Genomic DNA, 12,534 nt, shown 5'->3' with positions numbered 1-12,534 from the left:
ATGTATTTCTAATTTTTATGTAGATGAGATGTAATGTTTATGTCCAAATTTTTTCCATTACAGTATAAAGAAAATTATATTTTTTTCCATAACAGGTAAAGTATTTTTTATTTTTTAGAAATAACAGTTCCACATATATCCATTAGATAATTTCAGCTGCAAGCAACATGTGACTACTGCACGTGTATGATAATTGGTTTATTCCATCGACAAACATAGCTATTTCCTTAATACATCATACTATGCATAGGCCTATCCGAACTTTGTCGGACTGTTTTCAATCATGTGTAAGACTATATTAATGCTGATTAGTGTGTTAAACACAACACGTAAATATAAGATATAAATGAAAGAAGAAACGCTAATTAGTATGAACTGTACTAATAAAAATGAATTTCGGACTGTCGAGATAACATAAATGGTTTAATAAGACAAAGTACTCCAGATCGTTATGAATTAGCAAAATATTATTCGCATTCGGCAGCGAAACGGTCTGTGTCAACGTTCAGACCAGACATACTGGATTACCGTTGCTGACCTACCATGAAAGTGTGCAAATTTAGCAATGCGTGAAGAGAAATTCATTTAAAAATCATTCATTTCCACACTTAAGTCAATTCAGTTATTGACAGAAGCGGAAAAAGTAGGCGGTAACAAGTATGAAATTCTGCAACAGTTTCATATGGACATCCACAGGGCGCCGGTAGAGAATAGAGGTAGCGATAAAACATACTGGGGGTGCGACAATTTCTTAAAATTGCTTTACTGATAGTCTATCTGCCTCAATCGAGTTTAGAACCTAAAACAAACCAGACCTCCCTTGCAGTAGCAAACACCTTTCACTACGCTAACAGACAACCCAGACAAACAGCCCTCTATTATTACCCCAGACATGAATAAGCCGGTAATTTCGCAATGTAAACGGCAAAATGATCAGCAGTTTCTGTTGCATAGAGCTTTCTGGACTCAAATACATGAATTTTCTACCTTAATATCACCACTTGGGTGACGATCATTCAAGATGTTTATCGAAATAACAAAATGCTGTTATTAGCGATTTAATTTAGTAGGATAATTCTGCACCACCCCAGGAAATAAACGGCGACATAGCTCCCAAACGTATTCTACAATGTTTCGAATTCTCCATTAGACTCGCCACAGCCAGAAAATGTTCATTACCGAAGTGTTTCTTAAGCTAGCAAGCAATGGAAATGCTCGCACTTCTAAAACGCGGTGGCATTAATACTGGGATCCGAATTACCACGTGTATAGACAAATGGATTTTATTTGCATTCCTGTAAACGTGATTTGCATCGAAAGCGTAGCTACGAGTAATATGCTGATGTATCGACTGCAACTGGAACATTTCGAATAAAGAGTAGGGGACTTATTTATGCGGCCCTCATCTTCAGTAACTGTCGTAGCTATTTTCGTTATTAGGATTTCGTCACCTAACTCGGTAAAAATGGAACCCTACTAGTCTCACTTTCTAGACCGTCTGCCTACCCAACCCTTAAAACCCGTTTACCTCGAGTACGGGTAGACGTAATAAGCGGAAATGTATCGCACCTCCTGCGGTATACGCTCCCTTGGTGGTGTAAAAAAGTGAGTTTCTATGTCAACGCAATCTAAAGATACGGCCGTTTATGTAAAAAAAAATTTACGCGAAAGGTCAAAAAATGACTCTAAGAACTATGTGACCAAACTGCTTAGGTCATCAGTCCCCCAGACCTAGAACTGCTTAAACCTACCTAACCTGAGGACATCACACCATCCCTGCCCGAGGTAGGATTCCAAACTGGGACTGATGCAGCAACGCGGTTCGTGACTGAAGCGCCGAGAACCGCTCGGCCACCGCATCCGGCGAAACCCTTTTCACCTTATGTATATTGATAATATATACTGTCTAGTGAGGATAAACTGTATTCGCCAGCAACTCAGATCGTTTGGTCACGGAACTTTTACGAAGCTATATTCGAATTTTGTTCGAAGTCGTCTCCAATATCCACTTATAAACATCCTAGGAACGTCGTATGTGATATCCACTTCTGAAGACGCTGGCAGATCCTGCAGTACCATAACAAGTAGTTAAGAATTTATTGTTATTGGTCCATACATGACACTTTATTTCAGTGTCAATTTAACGCACCTAGGTGTTTGTGTATGGCTGAAAATAGTGAACAAAGGATTAATAAACAGCTAACAACTTCGATGTTCAAATCAAATGTAAGTCACATGTCGCAGCTACAACATAATTTCGTTGTTACATCTACATCACTACAACTACAGGATTTCTTTGCCATCCACACTTACGTGCCTGGCAGAGGGTTCATCGAACCACCTTCGGACAATATCTCTACCGTCCTACTCTTGAACAGCGTGCAGGAAAAAGGACCACTTAAATCTTTTTTCTTAGGAGCCCTGAATTACATTATTACAATGGACGTTTCTTCCTGTGTAAGTTCCTGAAGAAATAATGTTTTGGCATTCAGAACAGATGTTGGTGATTAAAATTTCGTGAAAAGATCTCGCGGCAACGAAAAACGATTTTGTTTTCATGAATGTCACCCCATCTAGCTTATCAACTATACGGAGTACTTAGTCTTATTAAATCATTTATGTTATCTCGATAGTCTGAAATTTATTTTTAATTGTACAGTTCATACTAATTAGCGTTTCTTCTTTCATTTATATCTTATATTTACGTGTTGTGTTTAACACACTAATCAGCATTAATATAGTCTTACACATGATTGAAAACAGTCCGACAAAGTTCGGATAGTTTTTCAATTTCATGCCTGTGCATAGGATGTTGGCAGCACTTTGTCGCCTTGCCTGTTATGCTGTGTAGCAGACTTTAAAGCTGTGCGGATCAGCATAACGAAAAGGCGTGGGGTCTCGCTCGTTTTGTCCACGACAGTACATCTTTAGACTGAGACTCACTTTTTATGTACTACACTGAGATGACAAAAGTCGTGTGATACCTATGAGTATACTCACATATACAGATGGCGGTAGTGTAGCGCACTCTAGGCATAAAGGGGTATTGCACTGGCGGAGCTTTCACTTGCACTCAGATGATTCATGTGCAAATGATTCCGATTGTGACAATGGCCGCACAAAGGGAAATGACAGACTTTGAACACAGAATGGTTATTGGAGATAGACACTTGGGACATTTCATTTCAGAAGGCGTTAGAGAATTCAATATTCCTCCATCCACACCGTCAAGAGAGAGCCGAGAACACGCATTTCAGGCATGAACTCTCTCCACCGACAATGCTGTCTCTGGCGGCCTTCAGTTGATAACAGAGAGCAGTGCTGTTCGATTAGAGATCTCAGAGCTAACAGACAAGCAAAACTGTGTGAAATAACCGCAGCAATCAATGTGGGACGTACAACGAACGTATCCGTTAGGACAGTGGTGCGAAATTTGGCGTTAATGGGCTGCGGCAGCAGACGATCGACGCTAACAGCAAGACGTCTCCTGCAGCGCCTCCTCTTGGCTCATGACCATGTCGGTTGGACCTTATACGACTGAAAAACAGTCTCCTGGTCACATGTGTCCAGATTTCAGTTGGTAAGAGCTGATCGTAGGGTTCAAGTGCGGCGCAGTGTGTGGTAGTGGCCCCTTATCAGTTAGAGGGCCTGCACAACAGACAAGCAAGGTGGGCTGCCGATCTCCCTTCAAGAGTTCAGATCGAAACATCGTCAATGGATGTAAACAACAACACCTTTCCAGCATGGACATGAAAGTATTTCTTGAAAAACCATGTGACAGAGAACCATCAATTAGAACAAATGTGACTACTTGTGGCACTCCAACGCATCGGCATTATAAGCACGCCAGCAGGGTCAGACCGGCAGTGTGTATCTGCAGCTAGGGCAGCTCCAACCAATACCTACGTCGGCACTTCCATTGTAGACACTCGCTGTAGCTTTCAGTAGGAAGCTATATTTTTGTAATTGTGCAGAGTAGTATCTTGGTTATTATTTTCTTTTCATTGTCTTGTACTCGTATCTGGTTTTGCAACCACAGTAAATGTTGTGCTTCTTGTTGTTCTTGAATTTGGAAATAAGTGCAGGCCAAGAAGGCGTTTTACTTATAATAAAGTGTATTCAACATTGATCGTTAGTTCTTTCCTGCCAACCACAGGACACTACACAGAGCCCACGAAGCCATAGACCAAAGTTGTCAACAACGCACTGTGGAAGCTAGTGGTGGCTCCATAATGGTGTGAGCTGTGTTTACATGGATTGGACTGGGTCCTCTGGTCCAACTGGACCTATCACTGACTCGAAACGGTTATGTTCGGCTACTTGTACACCATTTGCAGCCATTCATGGACATCATGTTACCAAGCAATGGTGGATTTTTTTTTTTATGAATGACAATGCGCAATGTCATCAGGCCACAATTCTTCACGACTGGTTTGAAGAACAGCTGTGCAGCTGGACAGTTCCAGTGAATGGTTTGGCTGTCCAAATCGCGAGGCATGAATCGTATCGAACGTTTATCGGACGTAACTGAGAGGTGAGCTGGTGTATAACATCCTGCAATGTCAAAATCCTGCACCGGCAACATTTTCTTAAAAAACATGTAGAAAACATTTCTCAGCATCCCTGCAGGGACTTGTTCAGTCCCTGCTACGTCGAGTTGCAGCGCTACGCTGGGTAAAAGGAGTTCCGACACGATCTGTCACCTCATTGTACCTATAGGTAGAGGTCTGCGCGGATAAGAAAAGTGCAATCCGCATCCGCAACGCATCCGCAAGGTCCTAATCCGCAACCGCATCCGCATCCGCAGAAATTAATCCGCATCCGCAAGTTCGTTATCCGCATCCGCATATATTTCAGTTTTGAATGAGTAATTAATAGTAATAGACAGAAGTACATAGAATTATGGTATGTGATGACATAGTTATTGTTAGGGTGCCATTTCTGCGACAACTTAACTACTTTTGACTTCTTAAATCACAGGAAATGCTCTATAGGTACTCTAAAGCAGACCATTCCAAACAGGAAAGCATTGGCGCTCCGAAGCACATACAGTATCAGCTCGGATCTCGTGAGATTGGAAACGCCATTTAAAAAAATAAAATTCAATGTAATAGTATTAAATGATGAAAATACGTGTATAGAAACAAGTATATTTCGCTGCTCTTGTGCCAAGGCAGCTGAAAATGACGATGGTTTTAAACTGTTACTAGCAAAATGGTTCAGATGGCTCTGAGCACTATGGGACTTAACATCTGAGGTCATCAGTCCCCTAGAACTTAGAACTACTTAAACCTAACTAACCTAAGGACATCACACACATCTATGCCCGAGGCAGGATTCGAACCTCCGACCGTAGCGGTCGTGCGGTTCCAGCTTTAAGCGCCTAGAACCGCTCGGCCACCACGGCCGGCTGTTACTAGCACATTGCATCATTTACCGACAGTTTTATTTTGTACTCACTGCTTGGATGTGTCAAATTTTGAAGCCGTTCATGTTAGCTGATGATTATATTATAGCTTACGCGTTCAGTCCTCGTCATTTCCAGGTGAAAATATTTACAGTATTAGGCCTACACTGCAAAACGCTGGCGCACCTGTGAAAAAGTTAAACTGCCAGCAATAATTGACGTTGTCTGGGAGAAATAACTCGTCTTCCGAAGAGTGACAACAAAATCAGTTGTTATAGAAATTAGGAGTCCATTTAGCTTTAGCTAAAAATACGATTGAAATCTCGAAACTCACCTTTTGGCTGATTTATCGAATTAAGACCTAGCGATAAATGAAATGTCTGTTTCATTCTCAACTAAACAAAGTTTTTCACACTTTAAAACATCCTCAACATTGGTCTAAATTACTAAGACAAAATTTGCAGTAGATTTCGCAGTTAATACTTTCAATGTTAAAAAATAATTTTTTTCTGAGTTTAATGGAACTGCAAGCGATTTCAAGACGTCTATATAAAAACCACTGTCCCATAACTTCAAATGTTAGGCACTGTTCCCTGTTAAGCAATACCGAGTTACAGTTAAAATGTTCAATTTTGTTACGAATTTCAGTCCTTATCTTTACTAATTGGCTGGTAAATTAAAAGACACATTATTATTTTGGATGATTTGAATATTTTGTAAGTTTTCAATGTGATCAGAATAATCTTTCACGGGCTATCGCAGTCACAGCTTGTTGGTGGTCGTGAGCCGTAGTTTGAAGTCCCACTTGTTATTAATTACAAGGCCCGGCGTGCCACCGCTCCGGCCGGGCTGTTTCACTGTTCACCAAGACAATGCTCGGCGGCTGCAAATGTTACTGTAGTGCACGCTAAAATTTAGGTAGGCACTTATGAGATCATCATTACCTAGTTTAATAATATTGACGTGTTAGCTGTTGAATGTTCTTGTTGCGAAGAGTAAAAACTTAAAATTGAGCTCTTTAATATGAAAATTACAACAAAACGAATTGCTTGTTAAATATTTCCTTCTTTTACCTAAATGTTCTTGTTGGGAATAGTTAAAATACTAACAATATGTCGAGAAAATTCTTTACTATAAATATTACAATAAAAACTCACAGGCTTCAGATTAAATATTTTCATCTTCTGCTTGCTTCTGATTCAAATTCTGTAAAAGAAAGAATCAGATGAAAAAAAATTGTAACTAATTCAGATAAGCCCAAAAATACAGTGAAGTAAGAGAATCTGTACAAGTACCTTTTTACTTTGGAAGATTACTATGCAGGAACATGATGTCATCAATCGTCTGTGGCTTCAAAGACGTGCGTCGGTCCTGCATTATTTGTCCCGCAGTAGAGAAGCTTGTCTCAGATGGAATACAGTGCACGAAGTATGCGAGTTTGGGAAGACGCGGATAGACGTTTTCACGCCCATGCCACCAAGCTATCAGGTCGATGCCTTCCGAAAATTGGACTTTATCATTCGTATATCTGAGAATTTCATCCGACGCAAAGTCACGATCTCTCGTCGATTCATCTTCTGAGCAATCTTCAAATTCATTAAAAAGTATGTCAGACTTCCGTTTTTTTGCAGGAATTCCCGATGTTGTTGCCTCCTTATCTTTTAACTGTGGACAATTTCTCGCAACATAATTTTTCGGTTCCTTTACAACTTCATCTTCTTCGGCACTGCTAAGAAATTTTAGGTTTTTATATTTTGGATTCAAAAACGTTGCAAGTTTATGGGTTACTGTTATGTCACATTTGCTGATTAAAATAGATTTGGCTGTACTCTTTAAATCTATCAGAAATAGGCTGTCGCCATCATTTTTTTCAAGGAAGGAGAGAAGTTTTAACTTCCACAACACACATAAATAAACCGTAGGGGTTTTGGAGGCTTCGAGATCACAAGAATCTATTTTAAATGGTGTCAGAAAGGTTATTATATCTTCCAACATCGTCTTGTCTATAGAATCAATCAAATTATCTTCATTTTTCTCCGACAAAATTGACAGAACTTCAAACCATTGTGAATTAATAGACTCAAACATATCCAATTTACTGTTCCATCGTGTGTCTATATCTCCTTTCAATGACTTCTGAAGGCGATTCTGAAGACAAGATATTTTAAAGAAAGTTGTGATAGCTCGACAGGAATTTATTAGTCGCTGCACGTCAATCTACTCATCATTGGCGTCTCCTCGAGTCGTGTGCTCCAGCACAGTATTAAGAATGTGTGCTGAGCACGAGAGCCTTTTATATTGGCGAAGTGCTCCCACAATATTTGGACCTCTGTCAGTAACGAATACGATGTTATTCACAGCACTGAATAACTCGAACGAACGTAGTATCTTAATTAATTCAGGTTTAATGTTTTCTCCTGTTTTTTTTTAATCTCACTCTCAAAATTTTTGGTGCACAACACTCGATCCTCAAGTGTCACTTCTTCATAATTAACATAATGTGCAGTCACTCCCGTATAGTTTATTTTACGGTACGCATCAGTCTATAAATCGACAGTTAGTGCTCCACGTATATCTCGGAATACATTCTTCACTTCTGCGGAGACAGTTTCACGCAGACGATCGGCCGTTTCCTTCAAATTTCTGGATATTGTGGTTGGATGAGGTAGCAGTTCCTTAGCACTCACTGCACCGTACTTGTCCCCCACATCAATAAGAAACTGTGCCGTCTCGAGAAACCCAGATCCACACGCAACTTAGAATGGTAAAATGCCTTTGCTGACAAGATTGATAAGTTTTTCTGTCGCGGCTGTCTTCAGATTTGGCGGAACTTCAGGAACTTTCACGTCTCTCTTGGTATTTAAATAAGTCATTATGCTACTTTGTCCAGCCTCACACGAATGTTTTAGCAAATTTGAAGTTCCACTTTTGTGTCCAGTGTAGGAACATACTTTTTTACATGCAAAACAAGCCTCTATATCTTTTATCTTTTCGTTGCCCATGGGCCGGCCGGAGTGGCCGTGCGGTTCTAGGCGCTACAGTCTGGAGCCGCGTGACCGCTACGGTCGTATGTTCTAATCCTGCCTCGGGCATGGATGTGTGTGATGTCCTTAGGTTAGTTAGGTTTAAGTAGTTCTAAGTTCTAGGGGACTGATGACCACAGCAGTTAAGTCCCATAGAAATAGTGCTCAGAGCCATTTGAACCATTTTTTTTTCGTTGCCATCAAATACGTATCCGAATTTTTTTCCAAATTGGCGATTTCAATTTGTTTTCCTTCACTAATGTAAAACCACATTTTTCACCTTACACGAAAATGTGTCCGCCGATTGGTGTTCATTTGAAGAAAGAACTCTCACTTAAATTTGCTACGATGCACGTGGTCACTCGGTCACTATAAAGCGCTAACTGAAGGCAGCGGAAAATTGCAACGCGCACCTGTCTGATAGACAGTGGGCAGGTTTGCCACCCAGAGAGCACTTCACAGGCCACAGAAAAGACACGGTCGCGGAAACAGATTACGCGCAGGTCTCATGGGTACAGCTACGTCCGTCGTAGCCAGGCGCTGAGGACAACAGACATCCGCTCTACCCGGGCCCTGCAACATTCCAAGAATGTAAACACACTTGAAGTTTTCAGCTAACATTGCAACATACGTACTGGGCAGATGCCTTGCTCATTATCCGCAGATGACCCGCGGATATCCGCGCAGGTCGCGATTTTGTCCGCCAAGTAACAAATACCGCGGATATCCGCGGATATATCCGCGGATATCCGCATCCGCGCAGACCTCTACCTATAGGCGTACAGGAGTGCTTTACATTTGAGAGGTGCGACCTCGAAGCTAATAGCAAAGAAAGAAATAATAAGAAAGTATCATAACGCAGTTGCGGAACCACTTTTCCCAGAAAAATATCTTACACGGTTACAAAGATTTTACAGTATTTGGAACAATCACTGTGATTGCCAGAATAATTCAGTGAGGAAAAGAATTCATCGGCGTATTCGAATATCGGTAAAAACATACTGTAAAATGAATTTCTTTTCTCTCTCAAGTTTTCTCACCTATGTGGGAATGATCGTGAGTCAGATTTGTATTGAAGGTTTTTTGTTGTTTTTATCTATGGGAAAAATGGCAGAAAACATTTCAGAAGTACTCAAGCCCCGAAAAATTGTCAGAATTAAATGTGGGCTGTATATGCATAATATTGTTGAGGATGACTATACGCTCAAAAAACGACATTACGAACAACCGGTATCGGAAGAACTGCGTTACATGTGTTTCATAGTGAGCAATGGATGTCAAGTAAACGAAGTTTAGTAAGCTCAGTTCAAATAATTCGAACAGTTCGTATGTCGAACTTGTCTCGAGTCCAGATATGAACACAATATTAAAAACTGTCATATTTTGAGAGTGGAGAGATAATTTGTCCTTGGACGAATCGGTTAGTACCTATGACTGTAGCCAGACGTGTTTACAGAAATACAGCAACCTGTACTCGTATGTTTACATTTGTCAAATCAAGGACCAAGCGTCGTGGAGTTTTGGTTAATACGTACGTTTAGCAGAACATTCTGGAGGACATTTGTATGGTTATCACTAGTTTTCTCGATGTATGTACTGTCGTTGCCCCACTGTTGCAACAATAGAAACTACACGAAGATGTCTCATTCCTTACTATTTAAACAATTTTCAGAAAGCCTCTCCTATATCGCCCAGTTTCGAAGTAGAAGATATTTGCATTGTGAAAAGGTACATATACTTGTATTTATAATTACGTAAGGTCTATCCACTACAAAAAGTAAGCAATTGGTACTGGAGACCATGTGATGCCGACCTTCCGCCATATCATTCTCTCCTCAATGGAGTCATTTCGATGCGGCACGGAGAAACTTGGTATCAGTAGACTGTTCTCCCAGACGTTTCCAGCGTTCTAGACTGTGGAGTTCATTCTGAAACAGCGCCTCAGTTAATTGCACGAGGCCGAGAACACCCCGTTCCTGCCCTCACACTAAGGGAAAATTCCTGGCAGTACCGGAAGAGGAACTTGATGGTTCGCATCATAGTCAGACGCACTGACCACACAACTATGGAAGAGCACATATTAATTACATCTGTGAAGTCATCCATAGCGCGATTGCAATTGCTAGTGTGCACGATATCAGACCTACACTTTAGAAAAATCTTCCCCCTCGTTCTATGCAGGGGATCATCGTTCGTACGAATCACATCTTTCCATCCTCATAATACATCAAAGATAAAGGCTTCCTACATTTCCGATGGATCGATGACATGCCCGTGCACTTCAGCGGGGAATACCCCACTCACTGAGCTTAGCAGCACGATTAACTTCTATGTGCGCCCAGTAATAGTGAAAGGTCTCTGTTGGATTCCTTTCATGTTAATTTCTAAAATCTGTTGTCATTTACGGCATAAATTCCTCTTCTAAATTTACTGTGGTATTTCTGTCTATCTGGGAGGAGACTGAGCAGTGAAACGTGTTACTTTTACACATAAACAAGAACGATCTGTCACACTACTACACTTTAAAACACAGTTTATATGTAATTAATGTCACACAGTCTCATACGGAACTTACATCCGCTTTCTTTTATGTACTGTATATGATAAGATACTGTCATCCCCCTTCCCTTCTGTGTGAAAGAATGAATGAGCAAATGTATTTCTAGTTGCATGCTGGATGGTAGCAGACAAGCCTGTCTGCTAGAGAACAGTAGGACCAACGTCGGAACAAGTAGCTACGCTTTCTAAAAGCAGAGAGGTTTCTATGCTTAGTATGTTTCTGTCCGTCCGTTGTCATGTTGGTATAGGAAGCTGCCCCTCTGGCCACTTCCGTTTGTATTTGTGAGCCACCCTCAGGAAGCACGCTCGGTAGGAGCGCAGGTCAGTCTGACCGCGGCGAGCGTCTGAAGTGGTAAGATCTCCGGCTAAGCGCGTGTCTGTTAAGTCCGTAGGACAATGGATTTCTTAAGTTCAGCCTAACTGAAAATTTAATCACCTTTATTTCAGGTTTAGCTCTAAAATATCTAATGTTATCTTACATTGCAGCGCAGTGTAATTCTCGTGTGAAGTTCAGAATATATTCCGGTAGTTGCTTTGTCACTACTTTGTGAGTAAAGTGGAACCACGTGTTGATCAGTAACTCTAACTAAGTTCATCAATCTTAAATGCGAATGTGCGTGAGATTATAACGTCTTGTCTTGACAGTATTTTTCAATATAGCAACTTTCTTTATGTTCAACCCACGTGGTGTGTACTTTGTGAGACCGGTACCACGTGCTTATACAATTGTTTGACCCATCAGGTTAATAGTAAGACGATAGTAACCAGTTCGAGGTTTTTCTTTTGTAAATTGCTTTTCGATCTAATTTATTTTAATTATCAAAATTATTGTGGAGTTACACTCTTTGTGTAAACCAAGTTGACCACGTGAAGCATGTGGTGTAATCATCAAAGTAGCCCTCAGCTATTCTTTTCGCGAAGATTTCACAAAGAGTTAATATGAATTTAGTATACCAGTGTGTGGTAATTACATGACGGACAGGATTGTGCTACGAACGTAACTTCTTTGGGTGAAAATTGAATTGGTTGGTAGTGGTTAACTTTCTCTTGCATATGTTTCAACGTCCTTTGTGTGTTGTTTTATGAATGCAGTGTTGTATGCAGTCTCCCAATCTTGGCTCCATATTTGATGTGTTCCGTAAGATTGCAATCTCACATTTTCACAATCCTAAATAAGGAACCAGTTTAGTTAGGAATCAAGTTTAATATGCTGAAATTTCAATGATCAATGTTAAAACAAATTTCCAAATATAAACTGATTTATTTCTTTTTATTTAAATTATCTTTTATATATATATCACCGGTTGTCGTATGACTCTTAAAAGATTATAATTAATGTTAGTCTGGTTGGGAATTTGGTAAGCTAGACTGGATACCAGGTGAAACAGTTGGTCAGTAATGCAAGGTTAACTTCCCCAGACAGCTCACAGCTTTTAAACCGCTTTTATTGTCCATCAGTACCGCTTTCATAGAAAAATAAAGTAACAACGTTACAATAGTTACTTAAACTTGAATCAGACATCCAGATGTTGCATACCGGTAGTG

The sequence above is a fragment of the Schistocerca nitens genome, chromosome 6, assembly GCF_023898315.1.
Source record: "Schistocerca nitens isolate TAMUIC-IGC-003100 chromosome 6, iqSchNite1.1, whole genome shotgun sequence".
Classification (NCBI taxonomy): Eukaryota; Metazoa; Arthropoda; class Insecta; order Orthoptera; family Acrididae; genus Schistocerca; species Schistocerca nitens.
This window is presented reverse-complemented; position numbering follows the sequence as displayed.